The sequence below is a fragment of the Garra rufa genome, unplaced genomic scaffold (genome assembly GCF_049309525.1).
Source record: "Garra rufa unplaced genomic scaffold, GarRuf1.0 hap1_unplaced_001, whole genome shotgun sequence".
NCBI classification, from domain to species: domain Eukaryota; kingdom Metazoa; phylum Chordata; class Actinopteri; order Cypriniformes; family Cyprinidae; genus Garra; species Garra rufa.
This window is the reverse complement of record NW_027394276.1, coordinates 4605992-4612563: the sequence shown is the minus strand read 5'-3', so window position 1 is coordinate 4612563 and position 6572 is coordinate 4605992.

Here is a 6572-nt window from a genome sequence, read left to right as displayed (position 1 = left end):
AAGCGGTGCCAGCAGCACTTGTGCAGAGTTCTGAAACAAAGGACAGTCTTTATGTTTTGCATTTGAACAGGTTATTAGCATCATAGTACGATGACAAATTTTGGTTGTGTTTGTGATAATGATACTAAACTAAATCTGACAGGGTTTCTGCTGGTATCATCAAATCTAATGTAATACTTTTTATAATGCATTTAATTTTTTTTACTGCCACGCACGACCCATATATAAATATTTCACATAAATATATAATAAAAAGGCAATTCTTAACTTATAGGTACTTTTTTGTTCTTTGGTCATTTTTTTTTTTTTTTGACAAATTCCTCTTCCTTTGTTAAGCTAAAATTAAAACCACCCTAAAAACCTTTTTACTACTTTACTATTATGATTTTTCCATACTTTTCAACCTCCTTTTAGGTCTCCTTGTTGCACACCCAGACTTTTAAACTTCAACAATGAAAATACAGTTTATAAATATTACTTATCTGGTAACTATTAATGTACCTGAATTAAGCACTAATAAAATAATAAAAAAAAATATTATAGTATTTAATTCGAGACCTCTGTCAGAATTACTTTTTATACAAAATATAGCTGTCGCACAGTTTTGGTGTCATTTCCACCACAACACTGTGTGTTTCTATGAAAATGTTGACTGACATCAAGCAACAACAAATTAAGAAACATCAAAGTAAATATTGCTTGATCAGTTAATATATTTATTATGTGTAATTTCCACCACATGCTGTTCCTTCAAAGGTGCTATTAAAAAGCAAAAAATGTTAGGTAAATAAGAGTATTATAAATACATGAAATGCTAAGTATTAATTCAAAGCCAATCAGTGAAGCTATCTTCCATTTTTTCCACAAATAATCTACAGAAATGTCATTTCCACCACACTGTCCTTTGTGGTGCAAATGATATTCATGGTTACAAAGTACAATTAATATGGATTAGATCGACAGTAGATTTGTAGGACCGCAAATATTTATTTTCCTCAGCTTAGTTGAAGAAACGTGCATAAAAATATAAATGGTCAAAGGTTTTTAATGTTTAAAAACAATTCTGTTCTGCTCACCAAGGCTAAAAAAAAAAAATTCTATGCTAGTATCTGTTAAAATGTAGTTCATTGTTGTGATAAAAGCTGAATATTCAGCATCATTACTCCAGTCTTCAGTGTTACATGATCCTACAGAAATCATTCTAATATACTGATTTGCTGCTCTGTTATGATTATTGGTGCTCAAACATTATCCATGGTTCTTCTTATTAATATTGAACACATTTTTTCCCCTTTAATTTTCAATTTTTGTGGAAATCATGATACATTTTTTTAATTATTTGATGAATAGAAAGTTAAAAAAATAACAGCATACATTTGAAATAAAATATTTTTTAACATAAAAGTTAATTTGTCCTTGGGAAATAATATATATTACTTTCTATTAATCAAATAATTCTGAAAAATAAAATGTATCATGATTTCCACAAAATTTTGAAGCAAAAACATATGTGTGTGTATATATTGATCATTAGAAATGTTGCAAATCAGCATTTTAGTGTGACTTTACTAAGGACTGGCATAATGATGCTATAATTCAAATTGAATCACATAATACAATCACATATAATATAAGTTATATTTTAAAATGCATTCACATAAAAAGTATCATAAATTTAAATTTAAATATATTATATTATATTATATTATATACTATATATATATATTACATATTATATAATATAGACTATTCAAAAACATTAAACAATCTTAATGATCCCAAACTTTGACCGGTTATATGTTTTAAATTAAGTGCCATTGAATTTGACAATGCAATGATGATAGTCTTGGATATGTGAGAAAATCTATATAATTTAAACTGCATCCCTTCTAACCTTACTTAAATCAGCATATTCGTGATATCTTCCCCTTAAATTGTTTTCTGCTGATTCATTCAAGAATCAATCAAGTGTCTGTCTTTATGAATGTATCAATGATTCATCGACTCAAAAATTATTTAACTAAAAAAAAAAAAAAAATGCTGATTTATTCCGTAACAAAACACTAATTATTACTTGTTTATTGAATGACAAATCTGCAATCGTGGTAATGTTCTGAAAACAGCACTCTCTTTTGGTCCGCTCACGTTGCTTAACTAGGCTACATCGTATGTAATTTTCTTGACTTTCATACTTTTAATGCCCCGCGGAAACCCTGTCTGATCATCAGCCCTACACTAAAATGGAAACATACCTGGAGTTGACTCAGGCCTCTCTGCTGAGGTCTCCTTCACTAGGAACATCAGTTCTGCTGGAAGAGCCACAGGTGTCTTCCCCTTTAGGCCTGGAGAGGCTGGAGCTACAAAAATGTAAATAGACCAATTATTATATTTATGCAACCAAAATTAACTCAACATTTGATTACATGATCTAGATTACAGTGTTTTTACCATCAGCTGGTGATGCCTTCAATCCAGCACTTGTATCAGGAGTTGGTTTGGATAGTGCAGCAGATGGAACTACAACATACAAAACCATCAGTCATTTCAGAGTTTACAATATATGCTAGTAATAGTATAGTGCTGGTGTTAGTAGGAACTAAAACAGCCATATATTTCCTTCTCCTGCCTGTCATAGATTTAAAATGCTTACATTTACACACTGTGTACCTTGAGACCATCTAACAGTTTTTTTTTCAGTCGCTAACAAGCGTTTGTCCAAACAGTTGTCACATTTTCAAAACTAAACAATTAGCACAGCATCGGTCTTTTGTGGCCATACCATTCACACATTTCATGTCGTTTTCACCCAACATGGAGTCAGTGAACACATTTCCACAGTGCTTACATTTTCTTACAAACAAGCTATACCTACCAACAAAATTATGGATTGTTTTTGTAGTATTTAAGAATGTTAACACAACATCCCACAATAGCAAAAACAATGTTCCAAACCTTAGATACAGCATAAAAACCTGTATCCTGTAAAAAAGCATGAATTACAGTTTTTCAATCGCTAACAAGCGCTTACCCATACTTCAGATACTTTTTCTAAACTCTTAACACAGACTCACATCTACAAAACATAATTGGCCAAATGGATAATTTTCGTCTCAAAAATACATGCATATTTCACTGCATCTGCTCCTCTCACTGCATCTCTCACTGCTCCTGCATTTCTCTCACTGCTTCTCTCACTGCATCTCTCACTGCTCCTGCATTTCTCTCACTGCTCCTGCTCATCTCACTGCATCTCTCACTGCATCTGCTTCTCTCACTGCTCCTGCATTTCTCTCACTGCTCCTGCTCATCTCACTGCATCTCTCACTGCATCTGCTTCTCTCACTGCATCTCTCACTGCTCCTGCATTTCTCACTGCATCTCTCACTGCTCCTGCATTTCTCTCACTGCTCCTGCTCATCTCACTGCATCTCTCACTGCATCTCTCACTGCTCCTGCATTTCTCTCACTGCATCTGCTTCTCTCACTGCATCTCTCACTGCATCTGCTTCTCTCACTGCATCTCTCACTGCATCTGCTTCTCTCACTGCATCTCTCACTGCATCTGCTTCTCTCACTGCATCTCTCACTGCTCCTGCATTTCTCACTGCATATTTCACTGCATATTTCACTGCATCTGCTCCTCTCACTGCATCTCTCACTGCTCCTGCATTTCTCACTGCATATTTCACTGCATCTGCATCTCTCACTGCTCCTGCATTTCTCACTGCATATTTCACTGCATCTGCTCATCTCACTGCATCTCTCACTGCATCTCTCACTGGAATCAGCTGTGGTTGGCCAATTTACCCAACATAAATCAGCTGTGTGTCAATTATTCAATTGTTTGTTTATTATCAGCTGAGATATATTTTTGAACTGATATCATTGCAGAAGCAGAGGTTTTTATACTGTATCTAAGGTTTGGAATATTGTTTTTACTATTGAGGGATGTTGTGTGTTAACATTAGTAAATACTACAAAAACAATCCATAATTGTTTTGGTAGGTATAGCTTGTCTGTTAAGAAAATGTAAGCATTGTGAAAATGTGTTCACTGACTGCATATTGGGTGAAAACGACATGAAATGTGTGAATGGTATGGCCACAAAAGACGATGCTGTGTTTAGAGTTTTGAAAATGTGACAACTGTTTGGACAAACGCTTGTTAGCGACTGAAAAAAAAAATGTAATAATTGAATGACAGTGGTGATAAGTTTCTGGATGTACTATACATTCAATATATGATTACCACATAAGATATGTCTCAACTCACAAACAAATGAATCATGTACATTCATGTATTGCATTCACTTTCTATTGCATCGAATTATCATCATTTCCTGAAATGTGGCATGTGAAATGAACATGCTTAACATACTAAACATACAGTACTTTGTATTTCTTTTATATGTTTGTTGTTTATGTGATTTACAATTTTTGATGTACTATAAACTATAAAGCAAATCAAGTCAAATTATTTTATTTAGCAACTCAAGTGGAATTTATTTGATTTCAATTATGTTTCCTGACATTCCAATTCCAAATCCAATTCCATTCCAGGAAGTGAACTGGAATTTACCATTCATTCTCAATTCAATTGATGAATGGCCCCAATCCTGTTTGGAAACATGTGGCCTAACCCTGAAGATCGCAGAGATTGGATACATTAATTCTGTGCTTTTTTTAGTTCGTTTTAGCTGTATAAGTAAAACTTAATTAAATCCCACTGACATGCCAAACAATGTACTATCCTAAACACTACTCACTAGTCTGAGCAGGAGGAGCAATCTGACTCAGTGAACAAGCATGCATTCAAGTGTTAATACCCAATGAAACATGAATGCAGAACAAAAATGCATACTTACCCTCGTTGTAGTTGGTATCAATTCATCATGGCATGAATTCATAGTCCTCAGGACAGTTAGTATGCACATTCTCCCTGGGAACAACAGCACTTTTTTCTGCATCTTGATCTACCATGAAAGAAAAACTGAATTTTAGGTTTATTTGTCAAAACCAATCAAACTCTTTGCACTGTTATGCACCTTTACGTTGCGCAAGGCATATATATATATTTATATATATATATATATATATATATATAATATATATATGCACACACATACGGTCTGAGATAAAATTATATAAAAATAATTAAGGAATATTCTGTCTTGTGCATGACAGGGAATACTATTTAGATATTTTTACAGATGGTTTGGTAGCTTTATCTCAAAAGGTTATGTTGTTTAATGGATGTGTATATTATTTCACACATTGAAAGTTGTAAAATTATTATAAAGCCCATTCATTTGTTTCTAAAATTAGGCTATTAAGCCTTGTGCAACGTAAAGGACATATATTAACGTCTACCTTATCTAATTTGCAGACAAAAATTTACAGCAGTAATCTACCTTAGACAGTGCAATGTGTATCTGCGAGTTATCAACACATTACTACTGAAATCTATGATATACCATAGCTTATTTAACATCACCAAATGAAAACCATTCACATAAACGTAAACAAACATATTCATTCATTATTTAGCTCGTATTTACCACAAGCCAAACGAGTGAAGTCATGGTAACCAAACGGATAATTTAACCGAATGACATAAGTACTGTACACATGAACAGATAAAACGATCGTGTTCATTCATAACTTTGCGTGCAAATCAACCTTTGATGATATAATAGTAAACAAAAGCGGACAGCGTAAAGTTTAGTAACGACCAACGGAGCGAAGCGGGCGTTTTCGCTCAACAACTATTGGATATCATTATTAAAGGCACCAAAAACGTAAGCTATAAGGTAATAAATATAAATAAAGTAGCTTACCTTTGATAGATGTGCTGAATAAACTGAACGAGGCAGATCTTCACTGAATGTATTTCACGCTCCGAGTCAGTATGAAAATGGCGACTTCAAACTTCCCGGGGAGACGAAACACGGAAGAGCGCCACTAGAGCGTCAGTGGACAAAAGAATATTGCATCCGTAGTGGATTAGCACAACCATTGAGAATGAATGGGAAACGGTTTAGGGCTGTTTAGCAAAACTATTCTCGGCTGCTGCGTGGCCCACCGCCTGGGGATCCTCGTGCTTGCAGCCCGACTCGTTGGTTTTCGACGTGACAGAAGCCTGTATTGCTGTCTGCTTGTTCTCATGTTATTAGCAGGCCAGCATTAGATCAGCTCTTCCCTGGTGGTCTAGTGGTTAGGATTCGGCGCTCTCACCGCCGCGGCCAGGGTTCGATTCCCGTCAGGGAAAGCTCTTTTGCCCCCCCTCCCCCCCAATGGCGGACTGTGAAATCAAGCTCTGTTGGCCGTTTTCAGAAGGCCGGCCCCCCCAAAAAAGGTGGGCACGTGAAAAACAACCTCCTTCGAGCCGGAGTCAAACCAGCGACCTAAGGATTGCCAACGCTCCTCCTACAGTCCTCCGCTCTACCAGCTGAGCTATCGAAGGCGCAGGTCTGTGGGGTCACAACCTCGGCCTGTGGGGTCACAACCTCGGCCTATTAGGTTTCTGCAGCTCGACTGCTGGCCAAAAAACGGCTTTCGACGCAGGAAGACGTG